Here is a 25,552-nt window from a genome sequence, read left to right as displayed (position 1 = left end):
TTCTCAGCTCTATTGTGTCCTCGTTTTAATATCTGAGAATTATGTCAGACACTGTACTTCTCTTCATCTGCAATGTTTCGAATGGTTTTCCCTTTTTCGTGGTGGAATATCACTAACTGCCTCTGACTAAATGTTGTTTGCTTACCTTTACGCCCCATTTTGTGTTCCGTCCTGCTCAAACGACAGCACAAGTAAGACTAAATAGGCTCGCATGTTATTGAAACACGGTACCTCCACCTACGTGCAATATTAGTCATCAACAGAGGTGTACAGAATAGGACCAGCAGGACTGTCCGGATATTTTATTACGCAGTAAATTGTATATTTGTTTATTTTTATATAAATATATTAACATACCATTTCATTAGCAACCTCTTTTTATGCCCATGTTATGCAAATTGGTTTATTTGACGTAACGGAAAGGGTAATTTCTGCGTTTACGCAAACATGTTTAGTAACATACACATAAACATTTGGAATATTAAGTGTCCGAATAATTCTGTTATTCACTGTACATAGCTGCTATGGTTGGCTCTACACTCAGTATTATTTCCGAACAATTCTATTATTTTCTGAATGGAAACTTGTAAAATCTAAACAAAGGTCGTGACTAGCAGACGAACATTTACGAGTTGTATTAAGAGTGGCAATTTGTGACGTATTTTCCTAGGTTGTTGTAGCACAGTAAAAATAAAAGTGAAATAAAATACAATCTGTTCATCTATAAATCAATATTGTGTAGTCTACCATCAGACGACTGGGTTGAGAGTCCGCCATTAGGATCCGAACGGAGCGCTCTATACTCCTTGATTGATGTTACATCTTATGTATTGCGGTTTGCGTCCAGTGATGTCATCGTGAGTACAAATTTGCCGAAGGCTACTATAAGACATTTTAATTTTTCCACCTTTCAGAAGATAAATTCCCAATTTTTATATTTCCATTTCGAACTATGTTCTGTTCACGAGACATAATCATACTTTGTTTATTCGGAGTTTACTTCCAAACCTATCTAACATTAATAATAATAATAATAATAATAATAATAATAATAATAATAATAAAAATAATAATAATAATTTACTATACAGTATAAGTTAATACAAAGAAATATTGTATGTAACACGTTAACATGTCATAATATTAATAACACGCTAGAAATTCCACTCCACACATCATCTCTGTATTCTTCATCTTTCACTGTTGCTATCTCTCGTCACTGGAACTCTCTGCCGCCTGAAGTCAAGGGCTGCCGAACCTTGAAATCTTTCAAATCCAAGTTAGAAAATTATCTTATGACGAGATGACAAACTAACTTATTGTTATGACAAGTGTTGTATTGCATGTTTCCACGTATTGACTATATTTTTTTAATATTCTGGTGATATTTAACTTATTTTATCTTTTTGTTTTCATCATATTTCCCATTAATATATATATTGAAGCCTCCAATTCCAAAACTGTCTACATCCATTCTTAACAATTTTCAGGAAACGCCAAAAACTGATAACTTTTGTCCTAATCGTTTGCAGTGTTCGTCATATTTGAAGCTTATTTATGGAAGGAAAGAGGGAATTTAGGCACAACATTCATTAGAAAATTACTAGAGACATTTAGGTAGATGACGAAACCGCCATTATCTCAATTTAAAAAAAAATGGATTTAGACAGTTTTGGAATTGTTGTAACACATATATAACTTGAGCTACATATAATCATAATTTTCCTATTTTTCTTAGTGTGTACCTAAATCTATTATGTTTATTGTATGCTTTATACTTCACTATATTATTATTATTATTATTATTATCATTATTATTATTATTATTATTATTATTGTTTTATTATTATCATTATCAATATTATTATTGTCTTGTATTTTTATACTTGTATGTCTAATTTATTTTGACCCACTGTTCACATTTTATTATGCATTTTCCTTTCTTTCTACGTATATATTGTATATTATGTCTGATTTCTACTGACTTGCTGTTTACATTATATTATGATTATCTACTTCAGTTTTGTGCGTAAAATTGTAGTGTACTTTACTTTGTAAATTTGTAGTGTTTTTTGTATCGCAGTTTTACTCCAGGTTGAGTGTTAGAGAAGGCCGTATGGCCTTAACTCTTTCAGGTTAAATAAACCATTATTATTATTATTATTATTATTATTATTATTATTATTATTATTATTATTTATATAATTATTGTATTCGTCAAAATTTTGCTCGTTTCTTAATACTGACTATGCAATAAAGAGTAACATTATAAACTAGTTCCATATTATACAGGGACATCATTTTATTTTTACTTCAATTTTTATTGTACCTGGGTTTTTGAATGTACTTCACACCCACCCCTTCTACTAGTAAACTTCCAACCGTTCTCCACACAGAACCAAGCGTATACAGTCAAAGTCGCCTTTCGGTCATAGTAAACACAAACAGTACTGAGTTAGTGAGTATAATACGTTCCAGAAATATGTTCGCTTTCAATATTGAATCATATTCTCGCACAGGTACTGTCGTCCGTTTGCCTATATCGCATCCCGGTTTCTCCCACCCACTTCTGCCCGTCCCTTTGTGGCTGGGCTGTCTTAGCTCTTTTCTGAAAACATTAATTTCTGTTAGGAATTGGAAGTCTACGTAATATTATACAACTGTTTAACATAAATAAAAAGACCTCGTTAAGTAATTAACTGTCACGTGATTTCCCCCCTTTCTACGATCCTGCGACAAAACCACTTGAACGGACAGTAGATAGCATGTCTGAATAATTTTGTCTTTTCGGATCGGGCAGAAATGAAGATTGAATTTACAGTACGTAAGGTACTCTTTTATAGAGTAGGTATAGAATTATTTCAACTTGAGTTACTAGTACGAAGGACGAAACTGGTAATTGGAATTAGGTATAATAGTCTATGTGCGATAATATGTAAAAAAGAACTGAAACCTATATAGAAATGAACGCCCATCATTTTCAAATATGTGTTTAAATATCCATATTATGATTATTTTTCAATTTAACTTCATTCTCTATATTGTACGCTGATGTGCTGTAGACAGTAAAATATACACTGCATAATGAATACGTCCGAATGGACAGCTCAGTTTGAGAGTAAAAACACTTATTATTACTACTTTACTGTACTTTGATTAAAGAAAAACCTAATGAAAATTATCAAACTCAAAATCGCGATATTTCCAAGTTTACGTAAATGGATGATCTACTTGTCATCCCTCCTATACCTAGTAAAGTGATTTGTTTGTATCTTACGCCAGTGTCATCGAACTCCAGTCGTGGAAGAGGGTAGCAAACGGTGTTTCCGGTTCACAACCTTTAAGCCAAAGGTATAGCCAGGTTAATATTAGAAATGTTAGTAAAAATAAAATGATGTCCTTGTACTAATATGCAACTGGTGGGATGTGTATTGCTATTATTATTCTTGTGCAATTAAAGAACTCGGCAATCGCCTCGTTATTAAAAAATACATTCAAGCAATAATAATGCACTTTTTCCACTAGTTGTACAAATAACTACTATTCCATTAATAACCATATGTTGAATAAAATTCATGTTGGCACAAAACTTAATTTCATGCTAAACTTTCTGACCCCACATACGGATATTCCACCGCGCGTCTACTGGGTGTTCATTTCAAAGTGTGTCATGACGTCACTGTTGTTGAGTCACCGATTTGAAGAGAGTTTCAGCTTATATGTCAGAGAAGTTGCCTATTATTCAAGGCGTTCTTCAATCTGAACTTGAGAACGTGTACGGTATAACTTGAACGTCGTAGCAACAGATGGCGGTCTGTACGGTCTGTGTGCTACCATAACCTCTTTCGAACTGTGTTTTACGCCGGCAAGTCGTACGCAGGGTATTTGTTATCATCGGTTGCGTACGGTAACATTCCACAAAACAAATCAAATGCTCCGTGTCCATGTTGACCGTCGAAGTTAATGTCAACAAATACGTAAGTAATCGTCTTAACCCTCTCCCCATATCCCGACAGTACGTATTTCCAAACAATTCACATTCCTGCCACTACCGGCGTTACCGTACGTATCGGTACGTACTCTTCAGAATGAACGCCGTACTTGCTAGGCAACTTTTCTGCCTCATAGTTTATACACCTCTGCGGAAGTGTAGGAAGATTGAATTCTCTAGGCTCATCCGCTAGCCACATGACGGCATACAGCGAGCCATGACACATTTTGAACTGAACACCCAGTATATACTGTAGCGTCAGACCAGAAAAGTTCAGACGTGAGAGCCTATTGTAAACTTCTTCTAGGCCGGGGTATGAAATCCCCCACATTGTGGAACTTATTGCCCCATTAAGACCTCCAGACGAAGCACTCGCCTCACGTTGGATGCCGTCCAATATGAGGAGAGCTCAGGTGATTTTCCTTTTTTCCCCAGCTATCGACTACGCTGCGCCATCCATATAATGCAGTTCAGAAGGTTCACTCACGGCCGGCCCAGTTCGGGCATATTCGGCAGCAACGTTCGGCGTCTCGGCGGCCGAGCAGCTGCGCCTGTGCCCCCGGCAGTCTGCATGGCGTCGGGTTTCTGCTGCTCCCCCACACGTACATACACTCACGGCCTGCTGGAGACGTGTGCTTTCTTGGCTGACTGCCCCTAACATCTGATACCTGACCTTTTGATCTTCAAGTGTTTTTCATTCGATATGGCTCTACAGGGACATGGAAACTGCATTTCGTTTGTCAACACAGGTGAGTTGTAATAATTGAATTTTGTTCTTTGCAACATTTTCATGCATGACTGTACATATTTTCAGCTGGTGTTATTTAAAGTTACGTGTTGGGCTTGTTCAAATGCAGAAACAAATATGCAGCGTTCATAAAAGAAGCTGTAGAACTTTCCTTTGAAGGTTATAATATAACATCTGTACTTTTAAACTATTAAAACTTTTCTTATGAAGTCGTTTCGCATTCAAAACGAAAATTAGAATTTTAAAATATAAAATATAAATGTAATAATTTAGTAATTTTTGTATTACAGATATTATATATTAAGATAATTACACTCTACTGAAAATAACTGCAGTTTGTGAAGTGAAGGTAATATACGTAATAATAATTAAAATATAATAAGATGTGACAAATTTAAATTATGAACTTAAGAACTCTGTAATTCACCATGGGTATACTATTTATACTTACTTCTGGTTTTGCATCTTCAAAATAATGTAAACGATTTAGAACTGAAGAAAACTATTCTTATAAAATATTTCTGCGCATCAAATGAAAATGAAGCTTATATTTAACAATTCAGTATTCTAGCTAATAAGCTATTCCTTACACGAACCAACATATTTTAAATTTAGTAATAGTTACATTTATAAAGACAAGAATTCAGTTGTAACTTGCGAGATGAAATAATTACATAGGCCTATAATGTAGATATGTATAAAATACAGGGGTTTTCAGAAGTAATGCATAATTGCAATTAAAATTGAATGAGGGAATGTTGGACAAAAGGCTCAGATACATCAAACAAACTTATATTTAGAAAGGAATATATTTTATGGAAATAAATTATTTTTGAGACTATTGTGTGAGCTATGACGTGATAAGTATATAACCTTCTAACTTTTTTAATACTATCTGAAAGAGAATACTTTTATGTAATATAGCATTTGTGTGTCCACACCTGTGGAGTAACTGTCAGCGCGTCTGGCCGAGGAACCAGGTGCCCGGGTTCGAATCCCGGTCGGGGCAAGTTACCTGATTGAGGTTTTTCCGGGGTTTTCCCTCAACCCAATACGAGCAAATGCTGGGTAACTTTCGGTGCTGGGCCCTGGACTCATTTCACCGGCATTATCACCTTCATTTCATTCAGACGCTAAATAACTTAGATGTTGATACAGCGTCGTAAAATAACCCAATAAAATAAAAAAAGCATTTGTTTTGTACAGAAGCACTATGGTTAGGCCTATCGTTACTACTGTAACAATTTTATTGTTGATTTATTTTGTTAGTCCTCGTATTATGGAAGCAGTTTTATTGATGAAATAAACATAAAACAAGATATTCTTAACAGAAAATTATTTATTTCTGTCTCAGGCATGTCTATCTGAATTTTTCTTTGGTACTCACTGTTGACAGAGAAAAAGGTGGCCGATTTGGATTAGTATCGTTAAAAAGTGTGCTTACCTCTCGTTGTTTGCATCTTATGTCACCAAATCCTGTCTTCATCAGAGTCTTAATTCTCTCATTTGTGTTAAAACATCTCGTTTCATGTTGATTTCATCAATAGAACTGCTTCCACAATAGATAGACGAATAAAATACAGTGTGTCAGGAAAGTCTCTCCGCATTGGAGACAGCAGTGTACGCGCTCGCAACTGCAGTTATACAGGGACATCATTTTATTTTTACTTCAATTTTTATTGTACCTGCGTTTCTAAATGTACTTGACTCCCACCCCTTTCACTAATGTCCTTGCTAACGTCAGTCAGCCGCTGTTGCTAGCAGTGAAATAAACAGTACAGAGTACAGTGTGTTTCAGAAATATGTTGCATTTTCTATAGAAGGAAAAGCTTATATTATTGAAGTTTATTTTCACACAAGTATGGTGTGTAGCATAACTGAATTTATCTGTGTGGACTAAGCACAAGTGAAGATTAGAATTACCGAAAGTACGGTACCCTATAATATGGTGCGGGACTTAACAGCATTATTTAAACAGGAGTTTTGTTTTACTGTTTGTAGGTATGAAGGACGATGATGGAAACTGGAATTACAATATAACCGAATGTGAACAACAGTTCCTCTTTTTTTCACAATTTCCCGATTATATCATTACGGAATATTTTCGTAGAAATGTCATTAATTTGGCAGATAAATTTAGAGCAACAGAGTGTACAGAAAGGAAGAAAAGTGTAAGATGGCCAACAAAGGTGACAGAAGATGCTGTAGAAGATGCTAGAGAAAGGATGCAGCGAGGTCGTAATAAGTCGATCAAGAAGTTAGCTGTAGAAATTGGGGTTTCTTACGGAAGTGCTCACAAAATTCTCAGGAATAAATTAGGTTAGTAATATGCTATATAAAGTAGACATTACATAATGTATATAACCGCCTGAAGACTTGAGTTTGTGAAAAAAAGTGTTACTATTCTACTGTTTTTTGATAAAATACTGTAAAGTAATGACCAAACTGAAAATCGTAATACTATATTTCCCTGTAACATAAATGGATACACTAATTTTCTCTCCTCCTATAGCTAGTAAAATGATTTGTTTACATATTGCACTAGTAACTCCAAACTCCTGTAATGGAAGGGGGGTAACAGTGTTTCCGAGTATAGCCAGGTTAATGTTAAAAATGTTAGTAAAAATAAAGTGATGTCCCTGTATTAGTAGCAACAGCCGAGTCGGATCATTGTCACATCCTTGAGTGTGGGTTGTTTAGCTACCAGTATCAGTAGAGGGTAGACGGGATGAACTACAGTCTAATTATGAGTGTGTGATAGCTAAAGACTACTGGTGACAATGCTTTCTGTTGAAGAAAGAGCGTTTTTGGTGAAATACTTTTTTTCGCGAAGGTGATAAGTGGAAATGTGAGACAGAAATTTCGTATGCTGTTTTCCTAATTCCAGGTATCCAAATCGCGATACTGTACATGATTTGATCAAATAATTTCGTGGAACCGGGTCAGTTCTCGATTTTTATTTATTTTAGTAGGTTATTTTACGACGCTTTATCAACATCTTTGGTTATTTAGCGTCTGAATGAGTTGAAGGTGATAATGCCGGTGAAATGAGTCCGAGGGCCAACATCGAAAGTTACCCAGCATTTTCTCATATTGGTTTTGAGGGGAAAACCCCGGAAAAAACCTCAACCAGGTAACTTGCCCCAACCGGGAATCGAACCCGTGCTACCTGTTTTCGCGACCAGACGCGCTAACCGTTACTCCACAGGTGTGGACTCAGTTCTCGATGCATGAAGAAGTGGCAGGCCTACAATTTTAACGACAGAAAAACTTGATGAAATCTCGGATATAATGTTGCGGAGCCCTACAACGCACAAATTAGCACAAGAGGCCGGAATCTCTAAGTCAGCGGTGATCAAAGCGGGTGTCGTGATTACATCGTGTAATCACAGACATTGAAACGGATACGAGGAGTTTCCTGTTCACTGCTGTGTGTCTCATTCACGTACTGAAGGCAATTCTTAAGGAATGAGAAGGAGAACTTTTTTGTTGTTCTGTCGGATTAAATGTAATATATTTACATTGCTCAAAAAGTTAAATTAGGAGTGTATAGAAACATTAATTGCCACGCTGAATAATGTATTATTTATTATTATTATTATTATTATTATTATTATTATTATTATTATTATTATTATTATTATTATTATTATTATTGAAAGATTGACGGTTAATCTTAACCTATTTCATTCCGTTCATTTGGATACATTTAAGCCTTACTGCAATTTTTATTTACTTGTCCTAATTCCTGTACAGACGTTAAAAAAAAGGGATTTCTCAAATCCCTGTCACTCTTCTAGTAATGTAGGCTACTTCCGCCGAGGCTAGATTACCATATCTGTTTATATTCGATAAAAACTGAGATAAGCCAAAAGTATAGTATGATATGGAGCGGAGGTGGAACATTTTGAAGTCTATATGAATTTAGGCCACTCATATGGCTCATAGTGCTGCTTTCAGATTTTGTCTCGAGCGATGGTAAATATTCTCCAACATTTTATTTGCTTTCTTTTTCTTCATTATCATTTCTTCTTCTTCTTCTTCTTCTTCTTCTTCTTCTTCTCATCATCCATATTTTATTCACCTCTTTCGTCTTCGTCACTTCTTTTGTCTTAATATTCTTCGTCTCTTTATAGTCTTCGGGCGTACCATATAGGGCCAGTGACGAAATTACAAAAAAGGAAATAGATACTACTATGATATAGTGAAACGCCCTAAGTAATATTGCAGAAAGGTTACTCATTTTCAAGGGAAAATATGACAAAATACGGTACAAGATATTTTTGTATCGAAAAATTTAAATAAATTACCTTACCTTCTCTCTTCACATTTCTTTTCTCGTATTCTTGTACTCTTCCCTCTTTTTTCCGTATCCCACCTCTCTACTCCTATTGCCTAATCTAATTTTTACATTATACTCTACATACCTACTCTATTATTAACAGACAATTTTACTTACCTTGCTGATATCGAGATTCGAACCACCGACCTCCATTTCTGTAGGCTATTCTATAGTCCTAATCCCTAGATTACGACAAGTGTTACGAAAACATGTCTTGAAATTAATACACAGGTAAAACTTCGGCGGAAATTCAAACGTCACGTCACAAGCTAAGTCACACAATACGTCACAAGAAGTAAAACGCTCCACTTCATCACATAACACTAACTTCCACTAATATGCACCCTTAAGAAGCCCCTAAACTTTCTTTAATATACAGGGTGATTGATAAGTCACTGTAAAAACTTCGTAGGTGTAATGTAGAGATAAAAATAAGAGTAAAAGGTTATATAGCACTTTTTCTGAAATTGGTTCATTTCAGAGTTATGCAGCAGAGTAGGGATCACAAGTGCAACACAAACAAAACAAAATCAATTCCTCCCAGTTCAACTAAACAAAGGGATAAAAAAAATCAACACAAACAACGTAAGTACATTTACCCCAAAACATGTTCAAAATGTGACGTCCATGAAGGTGAAAATAGTGACGTGATTGTCGTTGTACTGCTCTTGGAATGTTGCAGACTCCGTTCAACTCATTCCGCACAGTTTCAAAGCCATTCTTAATTCGCTGCTGTAGTTCTACTACGTTCGGAATTTCAGTATCATAAACGAGCGCCTTGAGACGGCTCCGAAGGTAGAAGTCCAGAGGGTTAAGGTCTGGCGATCTGGCTGGCCAAGTAACTGGTCATGCACGACCTAACCACTTATCAGGATATGCAATATTGAGATACGTCCTTGCCTCACTACTGAAATAAGCAGGAGCAACATAGTGCTTGGTAGAATATGCGGTCCGATTAACTTATTGTCCACCATACTGGCTCATGTTTTTAATACATTATTCGTTATAATTCTGAAATAAAGCAAGTACAGAAAAAGTGCTATATAACATTTTACTCTTGTTTTTACTTCTACATTACACCCACGAAGTTTGTATAGTGACTTATGAATCACCCTATATATCCTTCCTAAAACCCTAACCTGTCACTGATATACACGCTTATCCAGCCCTAATCTTTGACTAATATCCGTCCTAGTAATTAACCTAGCATTGTAAGTCTATGTTGGCGAACTGCACTCACCACTAGGTATACCAATCAGAAGCAAAAACATTGTTTAATGCAAATTGTCTTGTTTTGAACGAAAGTAAAACTAAATCATTGATCTTTTCTCTACAATCTTGAAATGGAAACGAAACTTACTTGATAGCACCATATTGAATACGTGCATGAAAAATTGTCTAAAACTTTGTTTTTATTGAGAAACCTGAAAGCTTTTCCCCCTTTATATTATTTGAAGACAGCATATTTAGCATATTTTAATAGCATTATAAGATATGGAATTTTACTTTGGGGAAACAATACCCACATTAACAAAGTGTTTAAACTGCAGAAGAAAGCTAGACGTATCATCACAAATTCCTGTAGGAATTAACGCTGCCATTCGCTCTTTAAGAGAGAAAACATTATGACTGTAACAGGCCCTTTACATGTTTGAATTATTACGTGGTAAACAAAAGTTTCATAAGTATGTTACGAGGAGTGACTTTCACAATTATGACACCAGACATAAAGATTTGTTTATTATACCTCATTACAGATTGACTAAGACTAGAGATAACTCTGAAATTATGGTTTTAAGAGTATTTAATAAAATTCTCCGCCATTTGTCTTATATGAGCAAGGGTGAATTTAAAAAAATTATCTCTGGTTGGCTCATAAATAAGTCTTTTTATAATATTAGTGAATTTTTAAGACCGAGAATGAGAATTTGTAAATTTTTAATGTACGGAGTGAATCAAAAGTCTGGAACCATATAAATATCTTCCATATGTTTGATTTTCGATTACTATAGGTGTTACCAGTATTTGTAAGACCAAATGCTCTACCAGTGACACATTCGATTCTAGCCCTCAGCTATCTCAAAAGCCGCCATTTTGAATGCAACTTTGAAATTTTAAATGGAAAGGGGGTCATGTAGGTACTCAAAATCATGTGAAATGTTCTGAGAAAAACAATGATGCAGTCCGTTTTGAGATATCTCTAATCGTTTTCAAGTTATTTAAAGGTAACTGAAATAATGACACAAACATTAGTTACTGCATTTACAGATATTTTGTAACATAGTATCGTACTAAGGAGGCTTTGGAAAAGGTGTTTTTATGCAATTCAGGTAATTAACTTTTCCTGCTTTACTGTTTGGTTAACCTGTGACAGTTTCAATGCATTGTTATGATTATTTGAAGCTTTCCTATAACAAATTTCTTGATTTTCGTGATGACATTATCGAAAGAGGAAAGAACTAATATCATGTAAATCAAGCTTTCAGGTATAACTCCCTGTAAAGTTGACTTGAATAATTTCGAAGGAAAAAATTGTTCCGGGGCCGGGTATCGAACCCGAGACCTTTGGTTAAACGTACCAACGCTCTACCAAAGGTCCCGGGTTCGATACCCGGCCCCGGAACAATTTTTCCTTCGAAATTATTCAACTAATATCATTCTTATTATTGATATCATTATTAGGTTAAGCCACAGAAATGTTGCAGCAGACTGGACGAAACGTTTCCTGGACATTGGATTGGTCGACTTGGACCAGTAGAATGGCCAGATTTAACACCCCTTAATTTTTTCTTTCGGGGTTATATAAAGAGCTTGGTAGGATGAAGAGAAAATTTAGAATTGAGACCTAGTGGCCTGTTGCGGTCTCAATGGTCTCATGTCATCTTTTTAATGGTCTTTTTTCTTTCGGGGTTATATAAAGAGCTTGGTAGGATGAAGAGAAAATTTAGAATTGAGACCTAGTGGCCTGTTGCGGTCTCAATGGTCTCATGTCATCTTTTTAATGGTCTTCCAACAGATCGTTGTCCAGAAGGGCAGTAAAACTTAAAATATCGACGATGTAAATTGTAAACAATTTTAGTAACGACCCTACCCCTTGACATTATGCGTACGCCACTGCAATATGGGCATTAGTGTCCAGGTCTGGGGTAGGCTCAAGTTCTCATGCACTACGACTATTTTCATCTTCTATGAGTGTTGAACTCCCTGCGAGGGAAGGGTAAACTGACTTGACAGAACCTTAAGGATAAGTTTACAGATCGGATTATGGAGAGAGAGGCTTAGATAGGCCCCATATCATTCAACAGAAGTGAATATCAATCCCATGAGTTTCAAGTTCCTGCAATTGGACCAATATACACGATATGGATTGATCAGGTATTAAGGGTATTTTTACCGTACATGAACGTATGGAAAAGTAATGAACTGCAGATGCACAAAATGTTGCAGCCGTAATTTGGTGTAAATTTACAGCGTTATGATGGGTCATTTAGAAATATTTTAAGAGGTGATATACTGGTATTATAACGTTAAGGTAGGCTACATAGTTTTTCCTCAATTATTAATACTTTCTTTGTGAGAAAAATTTTATAAATTTGCGTGTACGAGTATGAGTACACATATCAATAAAAGTTGTATAATTCTTTTCAAATGATTATTTTACGACGCTTTAACTGCTATGGTTATCTAGTGAAAGTGATAATGCCGGCGAAATGAGTCAGGTCCAGCGCCGAAAATTACCCAGTACACTGAAACCTCTCCTTACGGACACTCCTTATATACGGACAGATTAATATAGAAATAATGATAAATTTAACTCTCGTTTACGGAAACTCTCAGACAAGGACACAGCTGTTTCACAGTCCTAAAGCTTGCTTTACCTCCTGACTGCGGACAGAACTTGGATTTCAAGTGATGAAATATGAGTGGAACGGAGAAAAATTCTCTCCGGCACTGGAATTTGAACCCGGGTTTTCAGCTCTACGTGCTGATGCTCTATCCACTAAGCCACACCGGATTTCACACGGAAATATCATATATACTTCGATACATGATAATAATATTGGATTTCAAGACCTAATGTGTTACAAAAATGGAAAAATTAGTTTTGAGAACTGAATAGAAATTCCTTAATATGAAAGAAGACAATAAGGGTCTCGTAGGCTACCACTAGCCCAGCCGGCTACCCCTTGCTAGCTGGAAGTGGGTGATAAACAAAGTCTTAAAATTTAACCTGTCTGATGGGTGCAAGGTTTCCGCTGTTGTAAAATTGTTTTTGACACATGATAGTATTAGTAGGATATTCTCTTCACTTCAATCAGTTGTACTGTTTCGAGAGACATGGCACCTTAACGTAAAGGTTAAGTTGGAAACTGTAATTACAGTACTGCTAACTGTAGGCCTAGAATACAATTGTATGGCACAGTACTGTATTTTCCTTTTTCGGTCTTATCTACTGTAGTTCAAAGTTGCAAAGAATTTAAGACTGTATTTAGAAGTATACTACAGAAATTCATTTCATTTAAATCGTGAAGGGATACATAATGCATATTATAAATTTACTGTTAGATTGGGGAGCCACCTATATGCGAACAGATTGTTACGTCCATTCGATGTCCGTAAATGAGAGGTTTCACTATATTTGAAACTTCAACCAGGTAATTTGTCCCAACCAGAACTTGAACCCAGGCCCGCTCGTTACACGGTTAGACGTGCTAACCGTTACTCGACAGCGGTGGACTAAATGTTGTGTAGGAGCCTGATTAGTTTTCTGATAGTTCTTAGAAAGATAACTTAAAATATAATACTATTAAAACATTTTTTTTTATGACTGGTTATACTGAAATTATTTTATTTGATGACCACAATCACGTACATAAGTTCTGAAAGCTACACGAATTTCATCTTTTTATCATAATTTGTTTTTGAGATGTGTGTAGTATATGTAAATTTAAGAATAGTGTTGAAGTGGAGCATTTCCTTGCGTATCACTCACTTGAGCAAAATTGTAACAAAAATTAGAACATTGTCCCTAATGATAGTTGCGTCTATGTTACCGCAATGCATTCGCTAGTTGAACTCCTTTGCTCATCAGCCTATGCTTCCAATGCTAGTGATGAGATAAACTGCTCTTTTGTGATCACTGTTCGACCTGTGATTGCTCATTTATGATCACGGTGTTCTTAGACAGTGAAACAGTGATAAACAGTGATTGAACTGAAAAACTTGTTCGAGGTGAACAATGAAAAGTTCATTTTTCCCCGCTCATCACAGCGTCTCACTGCGGTGTTTCAGTGCTATCGATATTTCGCACATGGTAGGTGAGGGCGAGAAAATGTTGAGGTTATGTGTTTGTACTTCACAGAAGCCAAGTGTAAGCACAATACTGAGATGTAAATACAGGTGTTTCATCATTTTAAAAACAGATTAAATATTTAAAAGCCAGTATTTATTTATTTATTTAACTAATTATTTATTTATTCATTTAATCTAATGCTATAGACAAACTGAACATTTTTCGTCTGGCTACCCAATATAATGATTTCCATTTGATGCTGTCCACTACTCCCGAAGTGAAATATTATAAGGGGAAACAAAATGGAAAATTAGTAATTTTGACATCGTGTGTGTGTGTGTGTGTGTGAATTCACACATCACTTAGAATATGAGTGAAACATTGTTATTTTTAAATCATTGTCATATTTGGTAATATTTTGTTATTATTGTAATTTTACTGGTTGGTTAGTATAGCCAATTAATAATGTCACTGCTTAAAATAATGGAATCAATTAAGCAATGTAAAAATCTGCCATATTTTCGGCTGTTGGCTGAATAGTACTGTATATTTCCCGGCTTTAAGAAATTAAAATCTGCCAGGATCAGCCTGAAATCTACTGAGTTGGCTACACTGAATGTATTGTTAAAATCGAGCGTTCATAGTTCGCGGGCGTAGTAGTTCCCAGTGTTGTCACTAGATAGCATAAGCACTGCAGTGCAGCGCACGCAGTGAGAAAAGAACGAACTGTTCAGCTGGTGAGCAGTTTAGCTCTCGAACTGTGATCACTGTTTAAAGAGCTGTTTAATCACAGGTGTGATCGTGATTTTTCGATCACCGTGATAAAATCACAGGTCAGTGATTTTCTGCTCATCATTATCCAATACAACATTGATAAAAGAGAATGCACGACCTGAGATTATTATGTTAGCGGATCCATCCTCATTTGTTTCTGTAGGCCTATTTTAAGACGTTGTGTATATCGCAGAATTTCCTGAAAGAGACCATCGAGCCATCCTGTACGTCATCTCTTCATATAGACAATTACGTCAATAACAATGGCTTATTAATTAATAAATGAATAATGTATTTTGACTCTTCTTTGTATCTTTATACAAGAGGAGACGCGTTAAAAACAGTTTCTATAAATCTCACAACGCAGAACTGTATGCATTGTATTCTTCGCCTGACCTAATTAGGAACATTAAATCCAGACGTTTGAGATGGGCAGGGCGTGTAGCACGTATGGGCGAATCCAGAAATGCATATAGAGTGTTATTATGGATTTTCTTATTAATTTATCCTACAGAATAATCTCTGTAATGTTGACAATTAATATTTGAGGAGAAAAATTCGCTCCGGCTCCGGGGATCGAACCCGGGTCCTTGGTTCTACGTACCAAGCGCTCTGACCACTGAGCTACGCCGAATTCAATCCACAGCACCGGATCGAATCTTCCTCCTTCAGTGTTTCCCTTTGTGGCCTGACTCCAAGTTAGGCATAAATGTTGACGTATGTGTATATTGTGTCAACTGCCGTTATACTAGGAGCGCACTCAGTTGAGTGAATTATTTGGCCGGGATTCCGCAGTTATTAATTGTCAAGATTACAGAGATTATTCTGTAGGATAAATTAATATAAAATCTCTAATATTCTCATAGCCAGCAGCGCATATAACTGCGGAATCCCGGCCAAATAAGTCACTCAACTGAGTGCGCTCCTAGTATAATGGCAGTTGACACTAGACATACACCTCAACACATATGCCTAACTTGGAGTCAGGCCACAAAGGGAAATACTGTAGGAGGAGAGTTCGATCCGGTGCTGTGGATTGAATTCGGCGTAGCTCAGTGGTCAGAGCGCTTAGTACGTAGAACCAAGCACCCGGATTCGATCCCCGGCGCCGGGGCGAATTTTTCTCCTCAAATATTAATATAGAATGTTAGTTGGGAGACCGGAGGGAAAAAGATCTTTGGGGAGGCCGAGACGTAGATGGGAGGATAATATTAAAATGGATTCGAGGGAGGTGGGATATGATGATAGAGACTGGATTAATCTTGCACAAGATAGGGACCGATGGCGGGCTTATGTGAGGGCGGCAATGAACCTGCGGGTTCCTTAAAAGTCATTTGTAAGTGAGTAAGAATTAATAAAGTCCAGATTGGCATGTTTACAAGAATCAACTCGGTGAAAAAACATAAGAAATTAATTGAAGCTTTCTTTGGAATAGCAACTTAACGTACGTGAAGTCTTTTTTTCTGTTTCTAGTATGTAGGTATATTGAATCCTTTATAACACATCTCCTTCCTGACAAAATATTATTTGCTTCCAACAAACACAGGACCTTTTAAAAACATTTGAATGTCGTTGTGTGCAATGCTGATATACGAAATCTAAAATGTTTGCTACTCTATATCTCAAATTAAAGGTTTTGCAGTTAAGTTCTTGTTCCAGAGAATGCCTCAATTAGAAATTGTATGTAAAAGAAGCTTGGACGTATGTTATATTGTTCAATAGAAATGAACTTTCCATAAATGATTTTGTAAGAGTAATATAAAAAATGAACTTCCCATAAATAATGTAATTAGATGAGAACAGTGTTAAAATGTATCTAACATATAGGTTTGGATTCATTTCATTAACTTATTACGTGACCTATTCATAAACTTCTACCATGCATGGCTGTGAATAGTTTTATAGATGTATTTCACGTGTGCATGGTGTTTTATACGTGGTCGAATTGGAAACGACGTTCCTAGCTACTCCCAACAATAAAATTCTATCTGGTCCAATTAGACTGTACCCTTTTCCTTTTGGTCGAACTATAATACTTCGTACAAGATCACACAATCATCAGCTAGAAGATCCAATACGTTCCTCTGATGTTAATGTATGTGACTTTTACCTCTGGGAGACCCTAAAAAAATGAAGTCTGTGGCCGGGAGGAAAAAGATCTGAAGTCAATTTTTTGTGAAAATGAGATTTTTATATATTCTGAAAGCGGAAGCAATTCTCTACAATCTGGTAAAACGGCTAAAGTCAAATAATACTCCTGATTGGATTTATAGAGCGTTACCAAATGTCCTAAGTACTTTTTGAATCGAGCACACACAGAATAAAGGACTTAAGTATATTTTATACTTTATTCCTTACGAACCATCACAGTTTACTTTCTATGCTTCCCTATTAAAAAGGTCTAACGTGTATTTTAGCCATTTATCACATACTGATGCCCTTCCCTTTTAAAACTTTAAGCACCAGGGTAAACAGTCCTATAATTGTTTAAGACACATTTTGAATTCATAATAATTTACATTTCTCATTTATTTTTACATGAAAAAGGTCTTATGTTTAATAGTCCCTTCTACTCAGGCTGGCTTCTAGTCTTAAAAGGGCTTAAGTGCGGCTATTTTTGGAAATAATCAAGAAAATAGTTAAATGAGCAACATTATCTATTTTAGAAGAAATATAAACAAATAATATCCAGGAAAACCCCTTAATTAAAAAAACTCTATAATTGGCACCAATTTCAATCTTTCTACTGCTTTCCTGAAAAGTATAAAATTTTTACTTAAGACCTTTTTCTTCCCGGCCACAGAAGTTTGTAGCAATAATCCACGCAAATTGCAGAAACTAAAAGATAACAACAAAAGAAGTATTACGACTGAAAAACTGGAACGTGTAAATGAAAATTTCATTAGAAATTATCGTGAATCTGTTACTGCTGAGGAAGGACACTTCTAATATTTCCCATAACAAAGGTTTAGTCTGACGTTTTACACTCATGAACAATTCCAAGTCTTGGTGTAAAACCTGACGCAACACCAGAGCGATTAAACAGATAACTGGACGGAGTTACTCAATAATAGACCAACCGACAATTAAAAAAAAAAAAAAAAAAAAAAAAGAGATATTTGCACAAATCTGTTGATGGCAGGTTAATTTAACTCGGAAAAAATCAAGAATGCGATATCTGAATTTTGCTGCTATTTATAAGCAAAAATTCGTTTATTGCATAAAATTCATTTATTTATTTATTTTGCTTTGAAATATTAGTTCAACTGCTGATCTCTTATTAAAAATCGGTTAGCCTAGCCTTTTTTGGTATTATTTGTGCTAGTTTTTGTAATAGTATGAATGTTAAATAAATTTCTAAATTATAGACATCAGCTCAAAGAATTTTGAGTGACCACAAGGGTCCTGAATACAATAAACATGTACAATAATGTGATGTGATACATTAAAGAAAAAAGAAAGTTAATTGTTGAAGGCAAATATAAGTTGATTAATTGAAATAGAGATGATGATGTAATATTTGAAGAGAATCCTTGATAATATTTATAAGAATAGACATTACATAATCAAAAGGAATGTGAAGTTCCTTAAGATAATTCCACGTGAATTTTGTGATTGAACATCTACTGCCAAACAGCAAACCAATGACAGACCATTGTTTAAGAGGGACGTTGTACTTTTGAGAAAGATACGGCAGACAAGGTTCATATATGGACTTCATCTCAATATCAACTTCGGTGGCCTGATTTAGGTTTCTTTCGAAACGGATAGTAGGGTCAAGAACAAGAGCCCGTTTTAAGCGTCCGTTGATAGCAATAATGTCTGCCCGTCTAAAAGAACCATCTGATGATACACAATGTACTTCCTCATGAATCTCCCAATTTAAAGTTTTTAACGATATCGCCAAAGCATAAAAATGTTTGATAAAAAAAACAGATTTATTTCAACGGCCAATATCTCGTAACAGATTTTTGGCGTTTGGATCACTATTGCTAATCACCGCCCAATTTATTACAAGAAATACCAAACATGGTGTACACTGTTATAATTTCGAAGTTGCATCATTTCTACAGGCTAAACACGTTGTTCTATCCCACGAGCGGAAAGTGGCGTAAGCCAGAGGAGGTACTGATAGCGTAGGTCAGTCTTGCGATGGTGACTAATATTTGTGGGCGAGAGCTGTTTTATGCCCGCTGCGCGCGCGCGGAGCTCTTTTACCTGTAAACATTGCTAAAGGATGTACAGATCTTAGAACACAGCGCACCAAAAATTACGATGGCTCTCAATATCTTAATTTAATCAATTGTTTTTTTTTTTTCGTGTTACTTGCATCTCACAAATCACTCTAAGAAAACTCATTACATAATCACGACTGGAGAGTAAGGACTACATTTTCACAATCACACAATCAATATACTCTATTTCAATCAATATTGCCATTATTATTTTTTCAACAAATACTCATAAGTACTTAGAGATCACACACGTCGAGCAGGTGGACCCTATTAGTTTCTCCTAACCAATGAAGTGAAGCATTTCCATAATAAATAATTGCTTTTAACAATAAAATGGTTTACATACAATTAACTTTTCCTATTTCTCTTTTTGTTCCTAAAAAAACCCTTCCCTTTGCGATTTGTTTATATATGTACATGTATATTAAATAACTGAGTAATTAGCCCTATTACACAACCAAAAATTTAGTAACGCAAGTTATTGTAATAATTGCTGCCTTTATTCGCTGCATGTGCATGTACTGTACATCCCTGTTGTCTACGTTACAGTGGATGCGCTATGCGCCCGTGATCAAGGTCGAGCTCTTCTACCGTGATTGGGAGCTAATATCGTCTCATCCCTGGCGTAGGACGACAACGCAAAGAATGGCTATGTAGAATTCTGTTATGAGCGCTGTGCTAATTTTTAACAGACCATGAAGAGATATATAGCACTATTAAGATTTTTCGTACCTATGAATCAAAGCCAAGTAGCTACTTACTGTCTATTAAACATCATTGTTTCGGCTAGCTATTGTAACTTCAATGCATAAGATAACAGTTTAATATTCAGTCGAGGACTATATACAAAGATGTGAGAATGCTCAAGAGACTGGAAGCACGTCAATTACAGCCTCTTTGACAACTGAAATAGCACTTTCACTTCTATGTACTAAGTCGGTATAAAGCTGTAGGTACACAGAAGTTCACATCTCATAATATTCTATAAATGAATTTCTGACGTGCCATATATCTGCATCTTCCGCCTTTCGCTAAGAATAGAACAATATTCAAATTCTCCCCACCATCATCATCATCATCATCATCGTCATCTATTTTTTATTTCATCTTCAATTCATTTTTCCTTATCATTACCACACCATTATTATCGGCATTTATTTTCATCGTATTCATTTCATGGCTATTGCCATAGCCATCAATTTAATCTTTCACATTTTCATATTTCTATTTAATTTCAATCTTTGTATGATATAGGTTTGGAAGTAAATCCCGAAAAGACGAAGTATATGATTATGTCTCGTGACCAGAACATAGTACGAAATAGAAATATAAAAATTGGAAATTTATCCTTTGAAAAGGTGGTAAAGTTCAAATATCTTGGAGGGACAGTAACAAATATAAATGATACTCGGGAGGAAATTGAACACAGAATAAATGAGGGAAAAGCGTGTTATTATTCGGTTGAGAAGCTTTTGTCATCCAGCCTACTCTCAAAGTTAGAATTTATAAAACAGTTATATTGCCGGTTGTTCTGTATGGTTGTGAAACTTAGACTCTCATTTTGAGAGAGAAACAGAGGTTAAGGACGTTCGAGAATAAGTTGCTTAAAAAATATTTGGGGCTAAGAGGGATGAAGTTACAGGAGCATGTAGCACGTATGGACGAATCCAGAAATGCGTACAGAGTGTTAGTTTCGAGGCCGAGGGGAAAAATATTTTTTGCATTTAAGGGAGGTAGAGGCTGGATTAATTTTACTTAATTTTGCTGAGGATAGGGATCGATGGCGGGCTTATGTGAGTGTGGCAATGTACCTCGGGGTTCTCCAAAAGCCGTAAGTAAGTGTGCTTCAGTTCATATTTTCGTCATTAATCTGTAAGCTACTTGATTTCGTCGTCGTCGTCATCGTCATCATCATCACCATCATCATCATCATCGTCTCCTTCTCCTTCTCCTTCGCCTTCTCCTTCTCCTTCGCCTTCTCCTTCTCCTTCTCCTTCTCCTTCCCCTTCTCCTCCTCCTCCTTCTCCTTCGCCTTCTCCTTCGCCTTCTCCTTCGCCTTCTCCTTCGCCTTCTCCTTCTCCTTCGCCTTCGCCTTCTCCTTCGCCTTCTCCTTCTCTTTCTCCTTCTCCTTCTCCTCCTTCTCCTCCTCCTTCTCCTTCTCCTTCGCCTTCTCCTTCGCCTTCTCCTTCTCCTTCGCCTTCTCCTTCGCCTTCTCCTTCGCCTTCTCCTTCTCCTTCTCCTTCTCCTCCTTCTCCTCCTCCTCCTTCTCCTTCTCCTTCGCCTTCTCCTTCTCCTTCTCCTTCTCCTCTCCTTCGCCTTCTCCTTCTCCTTCGCCTTCTCCTTCTCCTTCGCCTTCTCCTTCTCCTTCGCCTTCTCCTTCTCCCATGTTACATCTGTACTCATTTAATCATTAGCTAATTCCGGTATGGAATCCATTCCCACTCGACCTGTTTACCTGGTAGGCTTATTTTAGAGCTTTTTACCAACAGCAAGGTGAATGTCAGGTAATCTGTAGCGAATCCTCGACATTATCTTGCTATCATAAATTTCACTGGTGCTGAACAACTTAAAAATTGATACACCGTCTTTAAATAACAGACTAAAAGAATCGTCATGAACCTATTATTACACCTGTATTTTTTTATACGTATTCACTTCATCATCATCATCATCATCATCTTCTTCTTCTTCTTCTTCTTCATCATCATCATCATTATCATCATCATCATCATCTCAATTTCATATTTATTTTCATTTAGTTTTCATCATATGCATTTCATATCAGTCATCATCGTCTACATTAGGGATGGGCATAATGTTCACGCGCTGGCACATGTTTATCCCTGATCTACATCTTAATTTTTATCCTGATTTCATTTTCAATTAATTTTATTAAATTCATCTCCGTATTCATTTCATCATTGTTGCTAATCCGGAGCTGCGCTCGAGCGTGGGTTCGATTCCTGTTTGAACTGATTATCTGGTTGGCTTTATCCGTTAAAGCGAATGTCAGATAATCTAGGGCGAATTTTTGGCCTAATCTCGTCAAATACCACCGGCCATCTTCAGGTGCATCGATAGTAATAACCTAGTAGTTGATAGTGTCTTGTTAAATAATAAACTAAAAATTCGTCATCATAAGCATTATTTTCTCCTTTATTACATCTGTAGGCCTGCTTATTTCCATCATCATCACCTTTCTTGACCTTTGATTTATTCTTAATCTTCTTCATATCCAAGGATGGGCAACTCGTGCTCACAAAGTGCTAAAAAACCTTGAAAGAGAGAAAGACAGACGGAGCCAGCCGCAGCAGTTACAAGTTGTTTGTAGTTTCGCTGCAAAAGCAGTTCACTGCCACGGTGCGCTCTGGCGGCTCATGCAGGTGGTCGTGATATCTACTCCATGATTTGAACTTCAGAATGACGCAGGTACAATAACTATAGTAATTTTAGACAGACTATACCTGAACACATAACAAAATTATATTATTTTCCTAGCTTTGTAAATTAGTTTAGTACTGGAAACACAAACTGAATACAACCTTTTCAAGATACAACAAATATAGCTGCAACACTTATTTATCTTTACACTATCAATTCAAGCTATAAATTTTCAAATTTTCTATCGGCTGGAAGCCAAAAGGATTTCAGAAAAATCTCGATTCCTTGTCAATTGTCACTTTCTCCAAACTTACCAGTGAACTTTGCTGTAGTTTTAAAGTAGGATTTTATATTTAATAAGAAGATTTTCTTATCACTCTTGAAGATAGTTTATAGTCAAAGAAAGTGAAGTTGTCTGTGTTCTACATGATACTGCCAAATTTCAAATTTATCCATAAATGCTCTTAGCTAATCGATCGTATGTCGTGCAGTTCTGTAATTCGCCACAACGTGCTAACGATATTTGATATTAGTCTCACCTTGTTGATATCCCATTTTTATCTTTAGCTGTTCTAAAGCAGATTTAGACCATATTTCTGTACTAAAACCTTCACTGTGTTTATTTGTAACATAAAATTTCATGCATAAGAAAGTGTAATAGAACATAATACAAGCTTTACCTCCCTTCTTAATAAAAAAATCTTTCCATTTCGACTCATCACTAAAGGGAAACGATCTGGGAATTATATTATTTTTCACTTAAAACGAGCCGCCACTTACTGCAGACGCGAGCAAACCTGCGTCTTGCAATAACCTCATACAAACACTACAGCTAGTACAGAGTCCGTTCTACCTGCACTGAGGTTGTGTTCACACCTTAAGACAGGTATGCTCATTCTCTGACTCCCGATTACGTTCTGTAATCACAACCTTCGAATGTAGAGCGTGCTGTTCCTCGTTCGAAGCTCGACGGATGACTGCGGAAGGCAGTTCAAGTACTTAGTAAACGCACGAACAGTCTGGGACAAAGACATAGTAAAAACCTTGTGCAAGCAAACGATCATTCCGTACAGTGTGGGAGGAAGACTAATTTTGTTGTGAAAACGTAAACTGTTTACTATGTTGTAAGGTATTGTCAGGAATACTACTGAGCAACATAAAACATTATACGCTCTGCCATCCAGAACATGTCGAAATGACAGGGAAGCTGTTTTCTGTAATATGTATTCATATATCAACATTATTATTATTATTATTATTATTATTATTATTATTATTATTATTATTACTACTACTACTACTACTACTACTACTACTACTACTACTACTACTACTACTACTACTACTACTACTACTACTACTACTACTACAATTATTGTTATTGTGGTGATTTTATTCCAACAGAAATACATGTTATGATAAAATAATTTTTCAGGGGTGCAACGTGCACTACAGATTCAAGAATTGAAAGCACTTCATGATAGGCCAAACACTGAAGAGAGTCGAACAATTCAAAATCTATGTTTAGGAGCAAGTTGTGTAGTATGTTGGGAATTAGCTAAGGCACTAAAAACCCTTCACGGATGGTGAACTTGTAAAGAGATGTATGGTGCCTGAACAAAATATAGTTAATTACATCTCTGTACTGGAACAGCTCAATTGTGAATTCACAGAACATAGATTTAATGATTTTAGACGTATGGAAAGTGATATTAATCTTTTTGTTAATCCTGTCATAGTAAATTTAGTACAATCTGTGAGAGTGCATTTCCAGAACGAGTTAATTGATTTACAAAGTCACATAGAATTCAGAACTAAATGCAGAGAACATGACTTGCCAAGCATAGAAATATTCAAAAATGAACAAAACGCAATATCCCAAGATGAGCTTATTCGCTGTCACTCGAAATACAGTATGTGTGCAAACAATTATTTTCGAGAATGAAGGTTGCTAAATCCAAAAATCCAAACATAGATCCCGATTAACAGATGAGAATCTTTTGTGCATTGCAGTAAATTCGTTGGAAATAGATTTCCAATTATTTGCAGAAAAGAATAGGCCTACACATGTTGAATGTGGAATATGAAAATAACATTATCTATGATATAATAGTATCATAACTGTATAAAATATAATAAATAATGTAATAACTGAATATTTCCTTTTTAAAATTCAGTTTATTATCCGTATTTGTAATACAGTGAGAGCGATGCCACGGGCCGTGCTGCAATGTAGTTGCGGAGCCCAATCCGTACACTGTGTGTGTTATGCAGTGCAGCATCATCTGTGTAATCGGCGCTTTTACAATTTTGAGCATACCTGCCTTGAGAGCACGAGTTGCCCACCCATGTTCATATCCATCGTCTTATTTTCATTTTAAATTTAATCTTAATCTTCACTATCATCATGAGAATTTGGTCCTTTGCACTTTCTATCGTTATTACCACACTAAATTTACAAATGGGGAAGCTCGCTTATATAGTCAGCATTGAGCAAGTCTGCCGTTTAAAATAACACGGCAAACACAAAAAGAGGGAGAGATAGCCTCTGTGAAAGACAAGTGAGTTTATACTTCCCCGCTAGGAGTGCAACTCGGCTTCCGCTGAATTTGTAGCCCAAAATGCTACCACTTCTTGAAGTCGTGTGGATTTGAAATCGTGACGCTGTGATTTCCAACCTGTTAACCCTTGGAGACTGCGTGTAGCTCGCCTGCATTGTCTCCGCCCATCGACAAATTGCGCGCAGTTTGGAAGTGGATATAAATCAGTCGGTCGCATTTCCGTCAAG

At 36.1% G+C, this 25,552-nt stretch overlaps 1 protein-coding gene across 1 annotated transcript in view; it reads left to right on the top strand.

Annotated features, from left to right (window-relative positions):
- Slob (Slowpoke binding protein) overlaps nt 1-25,552 on the top strand; it is a 595,498-nt gene that overhangs the window by 227,608 nt on the left and 342,338 nt on the right. The window contains exon 3 of the mRNA XM_069832327.1: nt 4,427-4,740. The gene's annotated coding sequence lies outside the window, so the exon portion shown is untranslated. The remainder of the gene's footprint in view (nt 1-4,426; nt 4,741-25,552) is intronic.

The sequence above is a fragment of the Periplaneta americana genome, chromosome 8 (assembly GCF_040183065.1).
Source record: "Periplaneta americana isolate PAMFEO1 chromosome 8, P.americana_PAMFEO1_priV1, whole genome shotgun sequence".
NCBI lineage: Eukaryota > Metazoa > Arthropoda > Insecta > Blattodea > Blattidae > Periplaneta > Periplaneta americana.
This window is presented reverse-complemented; position numbering and strand designations above follow the sequence as displayed.